At 39.6% G+C, this 25,444-nt stretch overlaps 1 protein-coding gene across 1 annotated transcript in view; it reads left to right on the forward strand.

Annotated features, from left to right (window-relative positions):
* Positions 1-25,444, forward strand: part of LOC308192121 (uncharacterized protein) — a gene marked incomplete at its 5' end in the record, with an annotated part of 233,436 nt that overhangs the window by 34,928 nt on the left and 173,064 nt on the right. The window contains one exon of the mRNA XM_080585356.1: positions 6,844-7,001. The remainder of the gene's footprint in view (positions 1-6,843; positions 7,002-25,444) is intronic.

Raw genomic sequence — 25,444 nt, forward strand, 5'->3', positions numbered from 1 at the left:
GTAGTACAGAGACTTCTGAGAGATTAGCTTTTGAAGAACCTCTTTGTTTTTGTTCTGAATTTGATCCAGTCCTGGGGATTTCATTTTCTTCTCCAGATCATTATGCTTGCAGGTTTTCTTATCAAAGGAAGAATAAGTTTAGGGCATGAGCCTGTAAATCTATTTTCACATAATTTATTCGGAGTCACACGGTAGTGGTGCCATTGAAGGGAAAGATGTTGTTTATCTTTTAGTTTTACAATGATGTCTAGTCCTTGCAACGTGGTTTTCATCTGTAGAGCTCAGCACATTATTCTGTTTTCCCACACTGTGATTAGCCAGGGATTGGCAGGTCTGTCAATAAAATTCATATTTTTTTGTCTTTCTGCTTTGTCATTCTTATTGCTTATGCGTCTCCTTATTGTATTGATCATCCAATGAAGTCAAGTTGCCTTTAGTAATGCAAGATTGGAGTTTTGCTTGATAGCCTTGGTTGAACAGAGGAACAGAGATTTACCAGGTGAATTTTTTAAGTCATTTTGGTTTTCTCTTGAGTCAGCCCACCACGTTGCTAATTATATTTTTGTTCAAAATAATGTTATCTTCCATTTTCCACAAAGAACCCTGAAGAGTTTATTGTTTCCCTGTTGTGCTCCCCTAACAGTTGCTGAAGTTTATGAATGACTGTTTCTATTACTTATGAAAATGCTATGGATACTTTATGGGATTTATAGAAAAAAAGTTTCTGGTTTCCTCCTCCTTCCTTCCATTAAAACTCCGAATATCCCAGGGAGTGATTTCAGATGTGTTCAGAACCATAACCTGCAATAAATGATAGTGTGCTGGTGTGTAACGCAGCCAGGTGCAGTGTAACCACAGGGAATCACGCCATGGGTGCCACGCATGATGCAGACTGCACGTGGTAAGGGCCGAAGCCATTGTGCTGTAGGATGAAGAGCTCCTTAAGCACTGGGAGTCTGGGAGTGATGTGGAGCTGCAGATTGACAATGGACTGCCACAGCGATGAAAGCAGAGAAGTTTGGCTTTTTAAAAATAAGTGGTCTCCTCTGAAAGATTAATCCCATATAGGAAAATAGAGAGGAAAAATAAACTTGACCTCTTACTTGAAACCGAGGCAAGGACAAAGTCCAACTGTATCATGTCACATGGAAGGAGAATATAATGCCTCTGAAACATTCTGTTGCAAGAGAGGTGAAACCTCTACTATTTTCATGACAGACAGCCTGATTCTGCATGCACAAGCTGAAGCCTTCTTCAGCTTTGAAGAGAGGAGGAAGAGAACTAAGGTCAGTTTTTAAAGTGGATTTGAAACATGTGTCTAATTAATTTAGATGCCCTTCTTATTAGGGGTTTAAGCATTAAGGAATCAGAAGTGTAGTGATCCTTTAAGGTCTACAGCTTCCATGTCCATCTCCCATGTCCATTTCCTCTTGATGCCAATGGGAAATGCACTCATAGGAGGAAAGCAATACATGTGGCCTCCAAGGATGATTTTAGTTGTAATTTCCCAGGTCTATGGATTCTGCTGAGGAACCTTCAGACAAAAAGGCAAAGAGCTTCCAGTTGCGAGAAGTTCAAATATATATATATTTGAAAGAGATTTCCTTCAGGTTTCTAACAACAGCTGATAAAAGTGTGGCTTTGTGCAGAGAGTGCAATAAACTTCACGTACACCTAAATTAAGTTGTTCTCCTATAGCAGCAGCTTGGTTGAGTGCTACTCTGTGCTTCTTGGCAAATCCGCTCACCGTATCTCCATTCTCTGAATAGATCAGCTTTCTGTAGCCACTCAGTAGTCAGGTTGTTTCCAGGTAAGCTTAGAATAAAAAGCAGGATTGCATTGTAATGATAGGAAAGAAAGTGCTAAGGTGTTCTTGAGTGCTTGTTGTGCTAAGTCATAAACTTGGTTTTAACAGGCTCCAAAGACTGAGAACTTTTGGTCTGTTGGACCAGGAGCTGGGATTCTTGTTTGATGTTTGCTCAGCTCTGCAGTGCGTGTAGATATCTTGCTGGGAGCAGAGGGGCTGTGCTCTGAAGACAACTTTTGGGCTGGGTCTGAAACTTCAGCTTTTGTAGATATATCTGAAGGACCTGCGGTTCCTGCTAGAATCAGCAGGAGCTGCAGGTACCTGATTTTGCCAAAGAGCAGGATGTGCTTCAAGGTGGACACTCTTGGTTTCAAACTGGCTGTTGGAAATGCTGCGTCTAGCCTCTTCGTGCTTCTCTTCAGGATGTAGGGTGCTGCCAGGCTTGTCTGGCTGGGTATTTGCCAGTGTTTTTAAGATCCCTTAGAGGATTGAACAGCTGTACATTACTCTTGTTTTTAATAATTGTAATGCATTTATTTTATTATAACTTGGGCAATATTTATTTAGAACAGCTCAAGCCATCTTCTAAGATCTATGAGTTACAGTTTTGGTTCCGTGTCAGTCATTTTTTCAAAAACTTGGTGCCATAGATCTTGCTTTGCTCAATGAGACAGTCTTAGCTCTTCTTTTGGCCTTGGGAGCAGTGAGCATAAACAAGCGATGTTACATCCCACAAATTGCATCATATTTGCACTGCAAGGGTCTGGTTCACTTCTGTGTTTCAATTAACGCCGTAACCCCAAAATAGTTGATCTGGAATAACATATGTGGTAATCAGAGAAGTTGACAAAAATGCCCATAGGCCACTACAAACAGTTAAAAATAATACAGCCACCTGACACTTCTCTGCTGCATCGAAGCTAGATTGCCAGTATACTAGGAACCATCCTATCATAGAATATCCTGAGTTGGAAGGGACCCACAAGGATCATTGAGTCCAACTCCTGGCTCCACACAGGACCACCCAAAAATCAGACCATGCGTCTGAGAGCGTTGTCCAAATACTTCTTGAACTCCAGCAGGCTTGGTGCTGTGACCACTTCCCTGGGGAGCCTGTCCCAGTGCCCGAGCACCCTCTGGATGAAGAACCTTTTCCTCCCACCCAGCCTGAACCTCCCCTGACCCTGTTTGTATTTCATTCAGATAAACATGGAATTGTCCAGCTGTTCCTCTTGTCTGCTCTGCCTGATTTCTCCACCAAGAGATATTTCCAAACCCACACCACAGAAGGAAATTTTCCACTCCTCCTCAGTTCCTGGGTGCTCCAGGGTGAGTTAGGTAGCAGTATCTAAACAGGTGGGAATCCGTAGGGCCATCTTCATTACATGCGTATTTTATTGCATTTAAAATGATGATCAACGGAGAGTCTGAAAGTAACGTAGAGAATACATAACAGTTGAATTCCTTGTGAACCAGAGGAAATTCATCAAAATCTGCTTTACAACTTCTTTACAGTCTGCTTTACAGTTCCTTACCCATTGTGCAGAAATGCAAGTTCCAACTTCTTTCAAACTCATTGCCAAGAGAGCAAAATATTGTTTTATTTTCTTATTATTTTCACTCTCTGATTAGTCCTCTTGTTTCTGTATGAATAAAGGTCTGCATGTCCATCCACAAACACTTTGTGTTGTGCTTCATCCAACAAACAGATGCTGTTTAATTTCTTCTTCTGATCTCTTTTTTTTCTGACTAACCTCTTCATTGTCTTTATTGTTATAGACACAATTCAACATTTTTCACTTTATGTTCTTTTAAAAATAGAATAAGGATGATGATTTATTGCTTGTATGATGTTAGGCCTAAAAACCCTTCCATGGACTCTTACTCAGTTGCTTTAGAAGTTGTATAAAACCAGAACAAAGGCAATGTGTTTATGTGTTGTGTACATTTTAACTGGTTATTTTAGAAATGCAAGAATTCATCTCAACTGTGAGCCAATTTTTTTTTCTGTTCTCTGTAGGCTAACTCTATTTAACTCTATACCGGGATTGAAAAATGTGACAAACTTAACAGTAGATGCTCATTATTCTGTCCTTGATAACTTCAGTGATTAGAAATAATTAAACGAGAGCCTGCCTATTAGAGATGTTGCCTTTCAGAGGATAACTTGATAATTATTTTTTCCTGAGAAGGATGCTATCTTAGTTACGTCCCTTGTAGGAAATTCTGATTCATCAAAGCCTGGTGTGGTACTTAGGTAAGTTCAGGTTTCACAGGAAAATGAAACACTGGACAATGGGATTTCACAAGATTTTATAGTGCCTTAATATAGCTTCAGCCAATTTAGCAAATATTATTTGTACTTATTATTTGCATCTAGATTTCTAAAGCATACTTCATTTTTAGTCTAACCTGTTTCTTGCAGTTCGTGCTTGTATATAACTTTCTAGTTATTTGGAAGCATTTTTTACTGATGGTCTTTATGCTGAGAAATAAAAGAAATACTAGAAGACAGCAGAGCTCCTGGAGAGCCATCTTGCTTGTATAGCTGCTGTGTCCCTGGGTATCTGCCACCGCCTCCAGGGAGCGGGATGCAATGAAACAGTAGATGCTCCTTTGAGGGATTCTCACTGAGCTGTTGACAAGTTCTTCATGGGCTGTGGACAATATACCACTATGCACTTGTGTCGCACCACAGGGCCTCCCATTGACGCTTATCCTTTTCATTTGGCCTCTGACCTCTGCTGCTTGCCACTTAGCGAAGCAGCAGTTCAGAAAAGAAAGCAAGAGTCAGGCCAAAGTAGCTTTCATGTACCTTGCATAGCCTAGCTTGCACTTCTTGATATTTTTCAAATTGCTACTAAGTAGTACAGATCCTATGTATTTTACCATTTGAAATGAAGCCCATTCTTGAGTATAAATGGACAAAACAGCTTTGCTGCTACCCAGATGTGTGAATTTTGACTCTGACATCATTATTTTCTCTTTTTATTTTTTTATTTTTTTATCAGAAGTAATCCAGAACCAACCCTAGAGAATTAAAAAATGTACAAATGTGAATTTACAGGTTTGGTCCCTGTGCAATTTCTGTCTTTCACACATGTTAGTGATCTGTACTCAGGCTTACTGAGCTGAAAGTGAAATGTCATGTCTAAATAGAGTTTAGACAGTCCATGCAAGAATGATTTTCGAATCCGAACCTCTCCTTCATTTGGATAATTAAAACACTATCTTACATTTTTTTGTTGTATAGATGCCAATCTTTTACATTTGAAACAGAAATAATTGCATTACTCTGGATCTGTGACTGGGGAGCTACAGCACCCCAACTCTTACAATGATACCAGTGCTTAACTTCAGTGGGGCTTCCAAGTCTGTTAATTGAATAACTGGATTACAGAAATGTTGAAAAGCTACTTTGACCAGGATTCTGTTGTGTCAAGGTATTGTAAAAAATCAGAATGAAAAATTATCTCTCATGACATGTGGGTTGGGAAATAACAACCTTCTTCCATTCCTGTGCTTGATCCCTGGTAGAGGTTGAGTGGTGTTCCCCCCCCTCCAATCTTTCCTCCTTCCACTGTTTTTGGAAGAGGTCTTCAAATCAAAGGGTAGAGCTAGAGGGAGGGAAGATGGTGATTTAGAGATCTAAAGGGTTGTGGGTTTTTTCCTTTTTTTTTTTTTTTTTTTTTTCCCCTTCAGCATGTAGTATTGATGTAATTCAGCACCTTTCCAATGACAGCTATAGATGTGTGTTGATTACAGCCAGCCAAGAAACTGGCCTACAGGTCCACTCCCACTCTTCTAGACTTAAAAAGGTAGAGTAAGGACCCATTGCCTTTAAGAATTAGCAGCTTTCCCACTTTGTTGACAGTTAAATTGAAAAGATTCAGTAAAAATGAATTGGAAATTTCATTTTGAAATTTGAAATTGGGATAGCTGGAAAGGCAAAGCAAATGTTAAAAAAAAAAATGACTCTTTTACAAAACAGGCAAAACTTTGAAAATATGCTCAAGAGTTTTATAAGCATAGCTTTTACTGAGTCAGTGGGATTTGTACTGTAAAACCCATGTAGACTTTTGAGTGTTTTGTCTATTATTTATACTTCAGTTTAGCTAAAACAAAATGTACAGACAGTGTTTAGTATTGATGTTGAAGATGCAGAGCTATTGACTGGGAAGTGACTAATTCAGCTTTAAAGAAGTTTACGTAGCAAGTCTTCAGTGTTCATCAGAGGTTTCATAGCTTCGGCTATGCTTTACATAGTGCTGCTGAAACCAGAGTATTACTTAAGAAACTGTTTTTTTTGTTTGTTTGTTTGTTCTTCATTCAAGATAGAAAAGATTCTGACTATTATCTGGCTGGAAATGTTCATGATTTAAAAAACAATCTCAAATCTAAGGGTGGAGAAATGTCTGATCTGAGATTAAATTATTATTATTATCAATATTAATATTAAAGATTTGCTTTTGGCAGGAGCATTACCAAAAGTGACAATCCAATTAAAAGTTTCTCAGTAACAATTAAACATCAAGGCACTAATGGTGAAAGGAAGCCGCTGGATATCCCAACAATTTAAGTTAATGCAGTAATTAAGTTATCTTCATTTGCTCCTTTGTTCTGTTAGGATATAAATAGTGGAGTGCTGAGTGGTTAATCCTTTTCTGTGCCTCTCAATGAACTAAGAAGGTGGTCTTTACATAAGACAGACAATGATCAGACTATGAAGGTGGTCAGTTGTAGCTTCATTCACACTGGTGATCAGTGAATGCCAAGCGTTTGCAGGATTGGGGCCAATATTTATAACTTCAATCTACTGCATACCTCTTTTATTTCGTGATTCTTAACAGGTGTTCTCCCCCTGCCCGGTGCTCTGCAGACTGTGAAAGCAATTGAAAGTATTATTGTTAGACACTAAATACATCATGAAGATTAACTTGATAAATGATCAATTTTGGCTACATGCTTGAAATTTAAGTCAATTGTCTGGATGAAATGTGTAAATCCCTGTATAACAGGCATTTATCTCTTTCCAGACTTTTCAGTGCTCTGCACAAGATGAAAGCAAACAAGTGGATAATCTTTTCTGGAAGGTGATTCAGTATTTTTACTCCACTGGGAATAATTTCCTGAGGTGTGGTGGCCAGCTGTGTGCATGCAGTGTGCGTAAACAATATGGCGCACAGGTACTTTGGTGAGTGTTACCACAGGTGAAGTTGTGAGTAGCCTAGGATCTGACACACATTCCAGATAGAAAATGGCATCTTCTTTTCCCAGCATCAAGGTCCTACAGGTCCTATCTCTGTGCTTGGAGTTTACTCCAGACAAGAATGATGGAAGTATTTATTGCTCCTGATAGCGTGCAGGAATTTTTCTGTGTATACGTTTGTGCATATGTACTCTTTTGGGTATAAACTTTCTTGCCTGACCCCAGCTTTTCTCCTTTTTTTTCCTTTTTTTTTTTTTTTTTTTTTCCTGGATAGGTTGTACTTTTTCAAAGCTCAATGCTTGCTTATGTTCCTAAGTGGCACAGCTGAAGGGTTACAGGCTGGTTACCAAAGTGCCTTTAAAAAGGGAATTGTCAGAAGTTAACGTGTACAAGCTATATGTCTTTACATAGCAATTTTCATGGGTTATCAGAGCAAAATATGACTTGCTTTGACCGTGGTCCCATCATAAGTTCTTACCTTGAAGAATTCAACCTCCTACTTTTACAACCTATTCAGAGTCCCTTTGGAGGTTTTAAACGCAGCATGTTAGGAAGTTGGTTAACAGCAAATAAACCTGTGTGCTGACCTGCCCATGTGCTAATAATAAGTCATGAGTCTGCTTTTTAAGAAACTCTGTCACAAATGGTGGTTGAAAAAATAAATGAACGACCGAATTCCTACAGATAAGACCATCCAGATGGGACTGCTGGGGGATAGGTTAATGAGTTGGCCCCGCAGCCTTGATGGTGTTCCTTCAAAAAAGGGGCACATGTTGTTCAGACAAGCCCATGGCCTCCCTTTTCCAAAGGTGAAATTTACCATGGAGAGAAGGGCCAGTGAAAGGTCTCTGCCTCAGGCTTGCATGGGGCTTGACTGCTAGATAAGGTTATGAGCTATCAAACCTCATTTTTAGGGAATAAACTAGCCCTTTTGGTGAGTTTCTGAACAGCAACCAAGCCTTGGCATGAAACTTTTGTGTAAGCTCTTGTATATACTCCTGTTCCTTAAAGATATGCAGAGGCCTGCATTTATGGGTTAGGTAGGGGATATGTGATTATCTTGCTTTTACCTTTTAATGAATGTGCATAAAGGCTCTGCGTGTGGGAAATACGCCATTGTTTTTTGCAAGAATTAGATGGCTTTAATTTCTAGTTTTGTTTTTTTGTTATATCACTATAATAATTAGTTCCACTTTTCCATAATACTAATCAGTTCAGCATTTTCTGAAAGGACTTTCTGTACTGCAGAAATTACTTCCATTTGCATGGAATGTTGGATTTGCTTAAAATAAGAAATGACGTTTTTGGCCAGTAGATGCATTAGATATTAGGTACCTATGTTTTTTGGGGGAGATGTGGCAAAAGAATAACACCAATAAAAACAACAACAATCTGTAGGTATTATCTGCATTGCAACAGCATTTCAGATTCTGGCGGTATGTGGCGGTATATGTTTTATGCTCTGAACAAAAAACATAACGTGGATAACAAGAACTGAACTCCTTGGTTCTGAGAGTTGCTTCCTCTTTTGGCTGATGGACAATTTACAGGGTTAGTTCCATGATTTCTTGTGTCTCAAGAGTGCATTAGAGTTTCACAGCAGGAGATTTGTAAAAGGGAAAGGAATGGTGTACAGGGAATTAAAAGGTCTGTAAAACTAGAGGCACTCTCTCCTGTGAGGAGTGATCTTGTCTAAATCAATAAACGTCCATGGTCTGTGTTTTTCAGCTGTGATTATTAGGACTGCGTGTTCAGTCAGTGCATTCTGAACAGAGCCAATATTGGCTTAATAACACCAAAAGATGTATTTACAGCTATTTGTCCAAATTCTGAATAACTGTTCCTTTTGTTCTCTGTCCTTCGCTATTCCCAAACTATAATGCAAACACATTTTGGCTCAGAAATCAGTGAAATATTTCTAGGGATGCTTAACTGCAGGCATACGACTACTCCAGTTAACATTTGTAAGACTTTCTACAGGCTTAAAGGTAGGCACATGCTTGGATGGTTTGCTAACTCCAAGTCTCATTTTTTCCTAAGTACTGGGAGAAGAGAACATTATATTTAATGACTGTTGCATGTGCAATAAGAGATGTTCTTGGATAAAGAACATTATTATCTGCCATTCATTTTGCGTTATTCTTTATTCACTGTTACCTGGTCCCCTGCTGAACTGTTTATCTTGGATCAAAAAACACAGTAAAGGGGCATCAAAGGTGCACCCTGATATAACAAGTAGTCAAAGGCAATGACTGAGCAAAAAATTCTTTAAAGTCCAAGATTTATTTTGCAGAAATACTATGTAAACATTTGGAAAAGTGGAATACAGCTAAAGAACTAGGAAGCAGGAAAGAAAGGGCTATGTGTATGTTTTCACTACAAAAGGGTATTTTTTACAGCAATGTAACTGGTGCCTGCTAAATCTTTCTCTGCAAAGTCCTACACGCATTACAGGTTTCTACCACGCAGTACCTAAGTAGGGTTGTCTCTCCTCCATTCAGCAGTGACTGACATTACCTACTCTGATCTCTTAGGCTATAGAGCTTAGATTCTTCTAAGTGGAAAAACTAACATTTAGTAATGTAAAGTTAAGAAACTTTAGACAAAGACACAGTTACAGCTGTGTACTTAAAAGTAAGAACATGAAACAGAAAACCAACTAGCTGGTTATGAGAAGGACATGTTGTTTATGAGCTGTTCAGTTACATTTTCTGCTGATCCATCTGCTTGTGGAAATCCTTTGCCATCCCTTGAAGACTAAAATATCATTCTGAAGATAGAAGTAGGATTCGAGTAGTACCATTCTCCCCAGATATCTTCTGATGAGGTGTCAGCTTCCTTTTGGCTGAGTCTGGAGGATAGATAAGGGACTGTGGTTACAGGCACAAAGGGCTTTTATGACAAGGTGAGAAAGAGAAAGTTTCAGATTAACAGGAATTTGTATCTTTACTATGCTTTTAACTTCAGTTTCAAATCTTAAAACAGATTTTCACTGGTATGTGAACTCAGTGAACTCATGTCCTATTGCGTTTTAATTTCATCACACTGACTCTCTGACTTCAAAGCCTGCTCCAAGTCTAGAGAGAAGTTTGCAATCCACTTGATTTGGCTACAGAAACATGGGTTTGTTGTGTGCATTCACCAAACAGGGAGAGCTCTTGGAAGAGATCAACAAAGGATAAAAAAAGGCTGCTATATATTTCGAAAGATTCATAGTCTTTTTACCTGGATAATAAATAATCTTAGCTAGGTGTTCACTAATACTAATTTTTAAGGAAACAAACAGATTCCTCAGCAGTAGGTGTTTAAACTAACTGAAAACAAAATTAAGTAAATGATTAAAACACACAAAAAAACCCTACAGGAGGTATTTCTTTCCTCTCCCTCTCTCTCTCCCATCATTGTCTTACTCTCTTGTTCTGTTCATCCAGAAAGGCTTTAGATTTGCAAATCTCTTTTCTGCAAATTCAAATTTTGGAGCTCTGAAATTGTGACCTGTCTAAGTTCATGCTAAGTATGAGGATATATCACATTTCATAAAATTGTTAAGACTGTCCATCAGTTTAGATGGAAATCTAATAAGTGCAGTACTATCTCACCACTTAGGAATCATGCTTAGCAGTTTGTGTGGCCATCCTTTGAGATAAAAGTCAGTGGTGTGTGAATTAAATTTCCACATACATAAAACTTTCCATATCACTCCCAAATTCCCGTGTTTTAGGTGTACCCGTATCTGTTACGTTGCTTCAGGGAGTGTCAACTGTACTTTAACTGTGGGAAAATGAGATCAGAAAGAAATAGCATTTCGTTCATTGGAAAAGGATAGACAGGCTGGACTGGTGACAGTCCAGGAGGGTAGATTTCACATTCCCTTTCTGTGGATTGTTGAAAGAATCCATGTAGATTGAATAAACGGTATGGTAACTATCACAGTACTGTGTAGAGTTGGCAGTGCAGAAATCAACAAAGAATACTAAGGATAGGACCTCAGTTTGCTGTCTGAGCATTCCTCAGAAGTGGTAAGAAACTCAGGTTTCTTCACTAGAAACTGAATGGCTCCGAATATATGGCTTGATTCAGGCAATAAGCCAAGTGCAAATATCGTTGTGGTGCTTCGTCAGATCTTTGCATTCTCGTTTACAGTGGGGCTCTCTGTACTGCAATGATTTGGCCATTAGTGCTTTGGGACAACTTCTACAATTGGGCAAGTGGTGGCCAGTACTAGACCTACCTGAACTCAGTTCTGGATGTGCCTATAAGTCCATAGGCCCATCTCTATGAGAATCTGCAAAGGTAAATGAGTAGTCCAGTGCTGAAAATGCCACTTCTTTTTGTGACCCAAGGAAACTGTAGGGTACCCAAAAGTTTGTCAGGACAGGACATTTAGAAGCATTAAAAATAGATGTCGTACTTAAATTTCATATCTTAAAATCACAGAACGGTTTGGGTTGGAAGGGACCTTAAAGCCCACCCAGTTCCAACCCCCTGCCATGTGCAGGGACACCTCCCACCAGACCAGGCTGCCCAAAGCCCCATCCAGCCTGGCCTTGAGCACCTCCAGGGATGGGGCATCCACAGCTTCTCTGGGCAGCCTGTGCCAGTGCCTCACAACCCTCTGAGTGAAGGATTTCCTCCTAACCTCTAATCTAAATCTTCCCTCTTTTAGCTTAAAACCATTCCTTCTTGTCCTGTCATTATCTGTTTGAGTAAAAAGTTGTGGTCCATCTCTCTTATAACCCCCCTTTAAGTACTGAATAGCTGCAATAAAGTCACCCTGGAGCCTTTTCTTCAGGCTAAACATCCCCAGCTCTCAGCCTGTCTCCATAGGAGAGGTGCTCCAGCCCTCTGATCATCTTCATGGCCTTCCCCTGGACCCTCTCTAACAGCCCCACATCCTTCTTGTGCTGGGGGCCCCAGACCTGGATGCAGCACTCCAGGTGGGGCCTCAGAGGGCAGAGCAGAGGGGACAATCACCTCCCTTGACCTGCTGCCCACCCCTCTTTTGATACAGGGGCTTACTTTGAAAGTCCTTACTTGAGCAAAACAAATACCAACTTCTTGGGAGTTTTGCATGATGTGAAGGCTTGCTGATAGGCCTGTGGCTATTTTTTTGTTTGCTCAAAATCAGTTTGTTTATTTCTGCTGTATCTTAGTGTAGATCATTATCATTCAATGGTAGGTGATTATATAAACAGTCCTGGGGTGGTATAAAATAGCAGTTACATCAAGAATCTGGCTCTGGGTGTTCACTTGCATTATCTTAATTTCTCAAACTTTTGCTTTTCTGTATATTACATGAAAGTCTCTCATATCTGTGCGAGGAGATTTATTTGGCAGTAAAAATGTCCACTTAAATTGAAAATTCTGTTATTTACCTTATAGAAGTGAATAGCTTTCAATAAATCAGTCTACTTTTGCTTTCCTATTATTATTTATTGTTTATATTACAGTAACGGACATATCTCCTGTAAAGCCTTTCAGCTTTCATCTGCAAAAGGGAGGAAAAGTTGACTTCGAAGTACAATTGAAAGGAAGGTGCAGCTGGACCTCTGAATTACTCCCCACTGCTGGGCAAGTGGCAACTCTCTCTGTCATCATTCGGCATTAGAAATAAGCCATCGTTCTCTTGCTTTTCAAGGCAAGAACTATTACCCCTTTAAAGGGGTGCTCAGGCCCTAGAAGAGGAGGACAACAGTCTCTGAGTGCGGCACATGGCTGCTGCCACAGTTCAAGGGAATGGCAGCGAGCAGACTGTGTGCTGCAGTAAAAATGGTGTGTAAGCCTCTGAGACAGTTAAGAATACCATGTGCAAAAATCCAGAAGCCCATCTGTAACCCTAGACACCTACATGTTTTAAAAGCATGACTCTAAGTGTCTTCTGGCAGGAGGATTTAAGTCCTTGGCCACAGCTGTGTACCCTGACACTCAGAGTGCTGTGGCTTGGTGCAGGATGGGGGATCACATGCACTTTGTTGTTCTTTGGTGATTTGTCTTCAGGTTAAGCATTGCAGACTCTCATCACTGATGTATATGATGTGAAGAGCCTCTTTCTGCTTTGTTTCATGTTCTCTTTTTGGTGGGATGTAAATTACTTTTAGTTTGTATGCCTACTGATTTCTACATTGGAGATAGTGACTCTGCTTACAGAAATCTACTATCCAATTTAAGTGCATTCTTATTTAACCCTGTTGATCACAGAATCACAGAATCGTCTAGGTTGGAAGAGACCTCCAAGATCATCTAGTCCAACCTCTGTCCTAACACTAGCAAGTCCTGCACTAAACCATATCACTAAGGGCTACATCTAAACGTCTTTTAAAGACCTCCAGGGATGGTGACTCAACCACCTCCCTGGGCAGCCCATTCCAATGCCTAACGACCCTTTCAGTAAAGAAGTTCTTCCTAACATCCAACCTAAACCTCCCCTGGCGCAACTTTAGCCCATTCCCCCTTGTCCTGTCACCAGGCACATAGGAGAACAGACCAACCCCCACCTCTCTACAGCCTCCTTTAAGGTACCTATAGAGAGCGATAAGGTCACCCCTGAGACTCCTCTTCTCCAGGCTGAACAATCCCAGCTCCCTCAGCCGCTCCTCGTAAGACTTGTTCTCCAGACCTCTCACCAGCTTCGTCGCCCTTCTCTGGACTCTCTCAAGCACCTCCATGTCCTTCTTGTAGTGAGGGGCCCAAAACTGAACACAGTACTCGAGGTGCGGCCTCACCAGAGCAGAGTACAGGGGGACAATCACATCCCTAGCCCTGCTGGCCACACTGCTTCTTACACAAGCCAGGACGCTGTTGGCCTTCTTGGCCACCTGAGCACACTGCTGGCTCATATTCAGCCGACTATCAACCAGTACTCCCAGGTCCTTCTCGGCCAGGCAGCTTTGACTTGATGACTTGGGTGACTTCATCCCAGGGACTTCTGGAGGTGCTTCACCTCTTTCTTTCGCCTCCTTACTGCTTGTCCTGCTGACAATCCTCTTCAAGCACCCCAGTAACTGAAAGAAGCTGACTAAATATTTTCTAAGGAAAAGCAGGACAAGTCTGTACAACTGGTTGCAAAATGTACTCATCTGCTGGTGTGCTGTGGTGCAGCATGCTCTCTGTGTCATGCAGCAAGAATCCCCAGTCTGTCCCTGTAGCTTTTCCTGATGTTGAAACTGCTTTCAACCCTGATGTTATTTCTGTCTTTATTTTTGGCAGCAGGGTGGGCAGGTTTAAGTTTTGAAAGGCAGGGAAAGAGAGAGATAGAGAACTGCTTGGTGAAGGGGTCAGAAAGGACAGGCTAGCCGAGAGTGGTTGGGACTGTTAGTGCATTCCTCTTCCCTCTCCTCACAGGGCAGAGGAAGGCGAAATCCTACATGGAGCCCAGAGACCCCTTCCCCATGCTTTCATCTCACCCACCCTATAAGCTTTGTGTCAAAGCCAGCCTCTTCCTGCCGGAGGATGACTGGATGTGATTCCTTTCAGAGGCTGTCAGCGCTTCTCCCCTAACTGCCCTGTGGAGATGCCGTTGAGTGACACGAAACACTTTTCCTCCTGACAGGATTAGCGAGCCATCTCTCCATGCTGCCCAGCTTCGCCCTCTGCCTCCACCTGCACTCATTACGTGGCCAAAACTGGGGTCTTGGATACCGAAATAGCATCGGGTCACTTCTCCCATGTTTGCTCCTGACTAAGGAACTGTAATTACAGGAAACTTTCATTCTTCAAACAGAAAATTAACCTATTTTTGGAACAAGAACGGAAATTGTTTTATCTATGTCCATTTCTTTTGTGCCTCTCCATTTTTATCATGTTGACACCTAGGAATTGTCCTCCATTATGCACAGTCGATGGCCTTTCCACATTAATTCCTGCTCTGGCTACAGTCTCATCAGGTATCCTGTAAGAGAGGAGAAGAAAATGGTGGCTAGCCTATCCCAACAGAAGTGCCATGGATGATTTCTGATAAACAAAAACTTCACTCTCTCTGGGAATACATAGGATAAAACCCTGCAATTAAGACTCCCCAGTTCAGGATTTTTATCCCACATGCTCATTTTGGCTCTCTGAGTAACAGCATAAGATGGACAGACAGATATTTTCTAGGCACACTGGTGGGTGATCAGTCCAGTGACTTGCTGGTGGGAATAAAAAAAGTAGTATTAACTTGCATCCCCCTGTGCTGTAGTTGATGCTTGGTTATCCTACCCCTCTCTCTATGGTTACCTTGACCAGTTTGTATTCTCCATTATTAATTGGGTATATTGGGTTTTGAAAGCAGGCCTTACCTTTCATTTGGAGACGTTTCCCTCATCCCAAAGTTGTTGTGACTTTTTGAAGGAATGTCTTGACTGTAGCTGTTAACTTATGCTGACTAGAACATCATGCTTGACAGACTTCCAGAGACCTTGCCTTGCATTTAAATGTATACTTTTCTTATTGCCAAAATATAGATGCAAATATGTATGAAAAAATACGTTTATTACATGACTACATAAAAATAACTAGAAAGAAACAGCACTTTTTTATATAAATTTTTATTTTTTATTGCATATGTAGTTGGGATAGGATGTATTCAGCCAAGTATGTATTTATTCAGTATGAAGTATGTATACTGAAATCAATGCTGGGTTTACTTATGCCTGGATTGAATCTGGCCCTGCAAATTAGCAATATTATGTTACTATATTACAATATGCTGTCATTTTCATGCCTCTGAATTTATTAAGCAGGATGTAATATGGCAAATCTTTACAAATTACTCATTGTTTTGGTACTGGATGTTGGCAGTGTTATCATTAACGTAGCAAGCCAAATGACCCTTGCACTAGATTTTCCATGTTATTTTCCAAGCAGATGTCAATGCAAGAAACTAATCTCAGTTTATCTCAAATTATTGCACTTTCAGATGGTTATTCAATCCGTGAAGTATGGGACAGTCCATATCCACATTATCCCAAGGGAATCCCTTTGAAAGAATTGTGACCTCTTTGCTCTTGAAGGCGAGAGGAAAGCGTTTTCTTCCAGCTCTTTACTTGATGGAAGCTCTGCTTCCATATAGTGCCAACTCTATTAATCTTTTATTTCCAAGGGAAAATAGCCATTCTGTCCTTTTCCACTTTTAATTTGTCCCATTCAGGTTTGTTTCTGGCAAAGAGGACTCATTTCTTCTCTAAAGAAGCAATCTTTTCTTGTAATAGCCTCTCAAACATTATGATCTTACCATGGCTTGACCCTTTTGGAAACACTGAAATGTGAAAAAGGGCACTTGGATCCCATGGTGATGAGCAGGCTTAAAAGCACTTAGGTAGATCAAAAAGGCTGAGTTACTGAGTTTTGTGGCTTCTGTTTGGATTTTTTGTTTCATTTAACCTGTAGTGTCAACACAGCCAAAACTCTGAAAGGCATACCAGACAGGAAAAGCCAGTTGGGAAATGACCTGAAACTGTTGTAGGCTCTGTGCTTTTAAAGCGAGCTTTTTTTATTGTCTGCAAAGCAGCCACTGAAGATCACTATCCTTGTGTTATTATTATTAGCTGGTGCCGTGCTGAGTATCCCTCTGAATAGTGGTATTTCGTGCAGAAAAAGAAAATCCAAGAAAGCTCTCACTTCAGACCTAGAGTTCTGATTTTCTTATGGCAGGAATTTTTCTTCTGATTTTGAAGCCAAAGAAAAACTATGTCACAGGGCCTGACTCTTTTCATCGGGCACTTGAAATCAATTATGAGGCATATGCAGAAAGGACTTTAGAAGTGCTTCAGAGAATCCTGATTATTTTCCTAACACAAGCTTTCTATGTTATTTAACTTGCATTGCTAAGAAAGAAAAAATGGTTGTCTGCTATGCAACAATAATGCCATAAAAAGAAAGAAATTAATGAGAAAGGCAAAGTCTTTATAAACCTACAAAGGAAACCAAGTTTAGAATGACCTTTCTCGACCTTTACTATCAAGGCACAAAGTATATGTTTCTTAATGTCCAGTTCTAGCTAAACTTAATCTATACATTGTCTACCATATTCCCTCTAGGGAGTGCAATGCCAAATGAGCACAGTCTTCTCACATCAAAATGTTCCACCAGCATCGCTGTGGGCTGTGGGGGATATTAAGTCACTCAGTCCCCTTGCTGCTTTAGCCTGGAGAAGAGGCCAAAGTTCAACAGTTTCATTAATTCATTCAGGAAGAGAGGAAAGTAAAAACAAACCAAGTATTTGTTTTCATTGAGTGTCCAGGTTTCATTGATTGTTCAGACAACCAACTCATTTGGTTGTCTTTCCCTTTTTCCACTTCCTCCTTTTCCCCCTTCCCAAAATCAGGTGATTATGGAGCTTTACTGTCAGCAAAGAGGATATGGAAGATACATACACAAATCATTCCATAATGTTCATGTATATGCGGTCTGAATTTTAATATTTGCTTTAAACTAATCAATTTAATTTTATCAGACTGATAATTTTTAAGCGTAGACTCTTTGTTTGTTATGGTTCTATATCCTCTGAAACCTGATTATTTTTATTTTTTTTTCTAATAGTCATTATGCCAGATAGCCAGAATGCTGGCTGGTTTGCAGAGCTCTGGCAGTGTGAGATAGCTCCTTTTCTCTCTGAAAATGCAACCTGACGTAGCATATAGCAATTAAACTCTTGGGAAATCTGAGAAACCCTGTGGTCACAGGAGATGCAATCCTACATCGACTGCAAACTCCCTGCCAGATGAAATAAAAATAGCTATTAATTTCGCCATGTTAGGAGCTAAAAAGTGCATACTGGAGCCAAGCTCAAAAGGCATCCGTTTGTGTAGGCTTTCCACTGAATGTAAATGCAATCATGTTGTCAAGTAGTGAAAACAGAGGCAACTATCTTAATACATGACACTGCTGTTGCACTTGTCTAATCTGAAGAAATAGTCTGAGACTGATGGGTACAAATTTGAGAACCCCATTGGACACTCAGAAATCATATTTGGTGTGGCAATGTGTAATTCACCCGTACAAATGGATGAGAGTTAAAGCAACGAGGCCAAAGAAAGGAAAGAAGGGCTGGGCCAGAAATATGGAGAATAGGAATAGATTACCTTGGTTAATGTGGTAGTTCAGGAGTTCATGAGAAGTTTGTGACTGCAGTCCACTGTTTTTCTTCTGCAGAGCAATTTCCCCTGTTCTCTTCCGCCTCTTTGATGTTATTTATTTTCTAGTAACACTGACCTTGTGCATTGAAAAATAGAGTTTCCTCCACAGAGAAGCACCAACTGAAGAGATTTTTCTTGAGTATGAATTCACATTTTGTAAATAAATTTTTTTACAGGTTTTTCTGTCTCATCCATAAAGTTGTATTTTATATTTTAGGTTAAAGGCTTCAAAAAAGTGCACAAACATTTTGGAAACCTATATTCTCTGGCTTTCAATAAGATCTGAATTAGTCATTTAAATCAGATTTGAAAAGGGAGCTGAGGCTCATAAATCACTTGTGTGCTCTTGAAATTTAGGGTAAATTCTGAATGCAGTGTTTTTTTTTTTTTTGTTTTTCCTATGCATTGTTTGTAATGATAATCTAATGTTTAGCCAATGCTTGGCTGTAGAACAACAGAGAGTTGTGAGATGACCAAGCTCATTTCCTGAGCTGCATCTTTTTGTTTCCATAACAAGTCTTTACGTAGCGTTTCATTTAACAAGCCTTGTGGACTATCTCTTGGTTAGATTCTACATGTTTCCTGCCACTTGCATGAGCTGAAAAATGTAACCTTAAAACCAGAGCCAATATAAATATTTTTTCATAGAGTGATGTAACAACCAGATTTTTGTTTCACAAAATTCAGACCTACTAACAACTCTGAAACTTTCCTCTATTTTCAGTCTGTCCTGAAAAAATGTTTCAGGTAGTCTCTTCAAACTATATGTTGGTATCTTGTTACAGATAATCCTTGGAAGTTAGATCTTGCACAGACAGACATTGAGAAGTAGCCACTACAATGTCCTGGTGTGGAAACTAGAAGCCTACCTTTGGCATCTTTTCTCCTGACACTTAAGGATGACCCTAGTTCATGAAAATGGAAAGAACTATTCTCCCTGAATAGAGACTGCAATTTATCATCCTGCAGATAAATCTGCATCTTGTCAGTATATCAGTCATTTTTATTTAATGCAAAAGTATAGGGAAAGAATTCATTCCAAAGTCATCAGCAGTGACCTGTTAATATTTGAACAAAAACAGGTGGTAAGAGCAGCAGATTGATAGAAACACTTTTCCAAGTCATGTATATCCAAGTCTTTTGTGTTCGTGTTCTGTTTTTCTGATATTGTGCTATGAGGTCCTGGCACTACTGAGAAAGCTGGGGATTTAGCAATAGGAGAACTTATTGCAGAATCACCATCCAAAAAAAAAAATTAGTTAACGTTTCAGAAAATTGGGATGTTGATATTCTTTGGATTAGGTGAAAATCTGTCCTAGGATAACCTGTGTGCATTGCACACATGCATGGAAAGTGTCTCAGAGTCTGTATATTTTTTTCACTGTTTTGTACATTCATTGTTATGCAGAAAAGTTAGGAACATCTTGCAATTTGCCTAACAGTCAAAATCAACTATGACTTCCCCCTCCCCCACATAATTTCTGGGTGTAATTGCTAATTGGTGAGACTAACTTTGTAGGACGCATACTCTCCTCTTAGGCTTTGTAGTGGAAACCTGCACTGACAACAGCTGAGTGAAGTACCTCTGTGTTTGCATGGAGACCAACAGCTACTCCAAAAAGAGTCATAGTGGGTATTTCTGGAGAATTTGAATCAGAAAGTGTGATGGTAATATCAAGGCCAAGAGAAAATAGAATTGGAGTCTAAGGGAAAAGTTTGCTCTATAGGCATAATTTTGGGGAAGAGGCCAGCTGAGACAGTCAAGGCCAAAGTTTGTCACCATGGGATATGCCCCTGAGAGGTTCAGCCAAAGGACTCGAACGCTGGAAGTTTTTCAGTTTTTTTTTTTTTTTTCTTTTTCTCAACCAGTGTAAGATTAATTTATAGTGCTTGGGCAGGGGGAGAAGTTGGGGGATGGGGTCATATTGGTGGCAAGCTGCCAAAATCTGCTTAACTTCTTTATCAGAAGAAAAATAAACTTTCATCTGCTTTTCTGATGTATTTGAGTGTGAAAATGGGTGTGTTGCAAACTGAATGCAAAAGCTGCTGCACAGCAATGAATTTCAAATTCTTAAAGTTTATGAGACATTATTAAACCTGTAGTTATGGTGGTATGTTAGCAATTGCTGAGTTTTACTAGCTTTACTTGAGTTCACTTAAAAAAAATGAAAAATCTCAGTGAACTGCTGCTGCTCTTGGTTTCCAATGGCCAATGTTCAATTGCTGCTTGGATTTCTCTGCTGATTGCTTTGATTTGCTGCTCAAAGGCCAACATGTAATTCACTCAGTCTGGTCCTGAGACTGATTACAATTTTTAAAGTGCCATCTCCCGGTCTCAGTTTTTATAATTTATTTATTTAGATTGGTGTAAAGCCACTGCAGCTTGCTTTTCTATTGTGATCTTTAAGTGAGATGTGCCAGGTCTGCAACACAGACCTATTTTTTTTCCTCTTTCCACTTCTATCTAATTGTTGTAAAACTGCAATTTTTCAAGCATGCCAAAGCTCCCAAAATATTTTAACTTACACTTCCGTATCCAAATTAACCATTGGCTTAGTAAGTTCCCCAGTTACTGAATTTTCCTGACTCTTCTGTCCATTTTATATATTTATATTTGTAAGACTCCTTTAAATATGACCCTATTTTTGGTAAACTTAGCTTTGCCAATCTTTAATGGTTAGGCTTAAACTTTGTCAGGTGTCTGCATCAAGAAGAATATATTTGCTTGGGCAAAAGTACACCAACATAGTCTAGCATTTTTCAGAATAATTTAAAGAAAAAACAACAACAACATGGTTTCATTTATATTTTAAGTGTAAAGTATATATTAAAAAGGTAAGTTTAGTCAAATATTTTGAACCAGAGACCTGACAAAGTCAGAGATTTGGTTACATGGGTCAGAAATATATCTTTTTATATTTACCCTAAAAATCTTCTGATATTTGATGAAAGTATCATTTTTTCTTGGTGGGGAGAGGGGGGGGAAGGTGTTTGTTTAAGAAATCCAAATCCAAATATATTTTTTAGGAAACAAAAAAAAACCAAAAAAAAAAACAAAAAAAAAAAAAAAGAAGAGGTTGCAAAGCCCGAATGGAATAAAGCATTAACACTTTGGGTGTTGAAAATTTCAGTTTTGCCCAGATGTTGCCAGGTTATTTCTTGCTTGATGCTATGTTCTAAAATGCTTTTGGATATTCTGTTATGAAGCTATTAGGAATATCATTGAAAATGCCAAGAAGTCAGATATTTTTTTCCCAGAAGATTTAATGTAAGCATAGTTAAACAAACAAACCCCTCTATCACATGTTGAATGTGAAGAAAAAGTGAAGACAACACTGTAGAGTTGCTCATGGTGGATGTGGCAGGGTTGCAGTTGAACGGGTGAGGGTTTTCCTAAATGTTAAGTCTGTCACAGGCAAAACAGTCTCAACTTGGGAAATTTTATTTTATTAATTTATTGCCAAGTAACATAAACTTTTAATTACTGATTTAGGACTGAGGAAATAATAATAATAATAATAAAAAGACAAAGAAATGAACACTTGGGGAAGCACCTGTCCTCCCCTTTCCCCAGGCCTGGCTTTAGTCTGACACCTCTCCTTCTCAGCCCCGTCACCACAGGCATCACCGCAGCCTCGTGTGGTTCCCTCAGCGAGGTGATGGGCTGCACAGCAGGCTGGGGACCCCAACCTAAGGGTTGCTGCTTTTCACTTATTTTCCTCTGCCCCGGCTTGGGACTGCACCCTCAGGGGGTGTCCCCACTCAGGTGTGGGGCCTGTGGGCCAGTCCCTCAGGGGTGTCCCTGCCCCAGTTTTTCCTTTGTTTTCTCAAAACATGTCTTCCTCATGCATCTCCTGCATGAGCAGCTGATTTCTTTAACTACTTCTGGGCAGAGGTGCCATGGACTTCCCCGACAGGCTGAAGTTTTGGGGTGCTCAGTCAGCAGGGCCTGGTGGTGAGCAGCCCGGGACCTCCTCCACACAGGGCCCCTGGTACCCACACCCTGCCATTTAGACTCAGTAGAAATTTAGGAAAGTTGCCTAGCTTTATTGATTCTTGCCTTTACACCTTAAGTATATCTCTGGTAAATACAGGGCATTTTACAGAATATTTGCTTAGAGCATCTGAATATGAAGTCATGTAGATAGGCATGTTATTTGGAATTGGATTATGCTGAACCAAAATGCTTTTGTGCAAGGGCACCTTGTATCATAAGGGTGGGCCAAGACATCTCATCATCAAGTGAATGCTAACGGAGCTTGCTGTAATTAAATGTCTCTGAAAAACCTGGAGACAATTTCCTAACAAAAAAAAAAAATCTGAAGGCATTTTGTTGTAAGAATTTAAGTTGCTATTTGCATATTGGTGTATCTCAGAGATGCAAATCTCAGAGAACACATTCAGGTGTAATATATTTGGTATGGAGCTGATTCATTATTAACTTTTATATTTAAGCTGCTCCATGAAATTTTACTTTAGTAGATATTTGCTCCCTTTTTTTTTTTTTCTTCCCCAAATGTTACATATTAAGTTTTGAAGAGGAAAAAAAAGAATCAAATATCTTTTCCAATGTTTTCTGGTTCTGGGACTGAAAAGTTGCTCCAACAATTTTTTCCCTCTAAGTGTTAGACACTGCTATTTGAAAACATAAAGAGAGAAGGAATAGGTTGGCAGTGTCCACTAAAAGCAGGGACTTAGTGAAGAGAAAGGACTGTGCAAACAGGAGTGAGTATTATAATGTTTTCATCCTGCAACTTACTTTGTTATGTTGGTTTTTAAATACAGTTTGAAAGAAAATAATATCCCTGCTTATATTTGAACTGCAGTCAGCTCTCTGTGCAAATACCAATTGATGTGAATGAGTTATGCCAGCAAGAAATAAAGATAGAATATGTTATTTAAAAACCTCACTTGTCAGATAAAAGGGAGAATAATTTATTAGGATTATATCTTACTGTACCTTTGTGTTATTTTGTTTTTTTTTTCCACATTTAAAAATACAAACAGTGAAGAGAAAAGCATTGGGTGAAGAAGTACTGTTAAAAGAGCACATCTGTTTCAAATTCTTATTTGGGAAAAAAAATCCCCACATATGTTTTTATTTTAAATTTGCATGTGTGTTGTTATCCTTGTGTTAACTATTAGCTAAATAAAATTATTGAGAATCCATTTTTCAGTGAAGTCTGGTTAGCAATATTTGTACACATTGTGAAAGAGATAATTTGAAAGCTAATTGAAGCTTTGTGAGAAACCAATTCCTTCCAGATTCCTTAATTTAAAATACCTGCCTTTTGTGTACCAGTATTAACCAAAAACACTATTTATTTTGGAAATGAAATAATTTTACTATTCAGTTTGCATTTTTGACATGCCTTGCTGGAGTACAGCATTGCACAGAAGTATGTCACAAAGTTTGCTCCGGCCTAGCATATACAACTGTAGTGAGAACTGAATTGTGGAGGAAAACATTTGGTTTTGGTTAACGACGTACAAATATATAGCCATGATCAGTTTAGATAGCTATTTCTGATATACTCTTGTAAAGTTAATAAGTTTTCTACTGAATGTATAGGAGGATCTCACACCCAACCTAGACATTTGGCTATAAGTAGGAGTGAAATCCCACTGCCATTGAAATCAGTGGTAAAAAAAGCATCACTTTTCTTCAGTGAATTTTATCTCACAGCCTTTGTATGGGTCTCCCAGTTTCAGTCTGAAATTTTATAATGTGTAGTGAATGAGTGTTTGCTTTATTTTCAGCTGCAAGGTCCCTGATGTTAGAAAAACTACTTGTGCAAGTGTCTAGAGTCATCCCCTTCTGCTTTTGTCACCAAATTAGGACCCTTGACCCTCTTCAAAGTCAGTCAAGAAGGATGGGACAATTTAACCCACCTGGGATGTGATCAGCTGGAGGGAACTGCATTGTGCTCTACATATATATATGTGCTCTGTACAGGTGGGATAAACCTGGCTGTAGAGGTGCCCATCACTCCTGCACTTCCCCCTCAGGTGCTCAGGGGATACTGATCTTCTCCTCTCTGTAACAGCCACTCTCAGGAATAGTCGTCGGACTTACTGTAAAACAGGTTAAAATCAAGGTGGGACTGCTGAAATTATCCCCAGGTAGTGGGTTGAGTAAACCTGCTTGACGTGAACCAAGAAAGTCCACAGGTGAGAAAGGATTTTTACTGTGTGTCGCAGGAACCAGAAACACATTGGATGCTGGTTTTTGAATGAAAATAACTTTATGGACTCATTATGCTCCCTTCTCCACTGCAGAAAAGTCAATGATTCAATATCGTTGCCTCTGCCACTTTATTGCTCCAAAAAATAGTCATAAAAAGTAGCAATAGAGTCATTAGAGAACTCTATTAAAACCATTGCTGTGCTTCTAACTGTTGCAGGAAAAGAAAAAGGCTTCTGGACCAAGGTTTTCTATCCAAGATTTTTGCCCTCTGCAGAGACGAAGGAGGCTAAAAAAGAAATCCCTGTCTGTAGTTCTTGCCAAATAGGCATGGCTTCAGTGTTTGGAGAGCCCCTCTCGGGAGGTTGGGAACGGTTTGATGTAGAAAGATTTATGGGTACTTAAAACTTATAATGAAACTGTTATCTTTGCTCTCTCTGCTCTTTCTAAATCATATAAAATCAGGTGGTGTGTACTCACAGTAGTATTAATAACTGTCAAGTCAGGTATAAAGCAAAAAATATTCCTGACTTGTGAAGAAATTAGAGCCGAGGCTGAAAACTGCTGGTGGAGAAGTGATTTTTGTGTTGTCTCCAATAGGGAATGAGGTGCTGCTCTTGCAAATCATTCGCTGTAAGAAGACCTCGTGCCAAGTCTCATTAACTTCGGCAGGAGCTTCATGAGCGCTTGGGGATCCTGCCATTCAGAGCAATTTACGTGACCGAGGCCCAGATGGAGAAAGAACATTTTGTGCTGGAGGGCAAGGTTGGGAGCTGCTGGCAGCAAGAACAGCAGAGGGAGAGAAGCAGGGCAGGAGTGAAAGGGAGACAGATAGAAAGTTTTTAATGCAATCACTGTTGGAAGAGGTCTCTTGGTTTCAAAATCCAGCTGAAATACTTTCTCTCTTCTCCCCTCTCTCTTTCAGTCAATGAGATAGGTGTTGTTGAAAAACTTGTCTGTAGGGTGAGTTTCTTCTTTTCTCTCACCCCCTTTAATGAGAGTTTTGCTGATGTGGTATGAGTGTGTGGCATTAATAATCATTTAAAAGTGTCTACAAGTTTGAAAAGTTTGATTGAAAACAGGAGTGTATGTGATTTTGTGAGTTCGAAGTCAATACACAATCTATTTGT

Source organism: Anser brachyrhynchus, assembly GCF_964034855.1.
Source record: "Anser brachyrhynchus genome assembly, chromosome: 3".
Lineage (NCBI taxonomy): Eukaryota > Metazoa > Chordata > Aves > Anseriformes > Anatidae > Anser > Anser brachyrhynchus.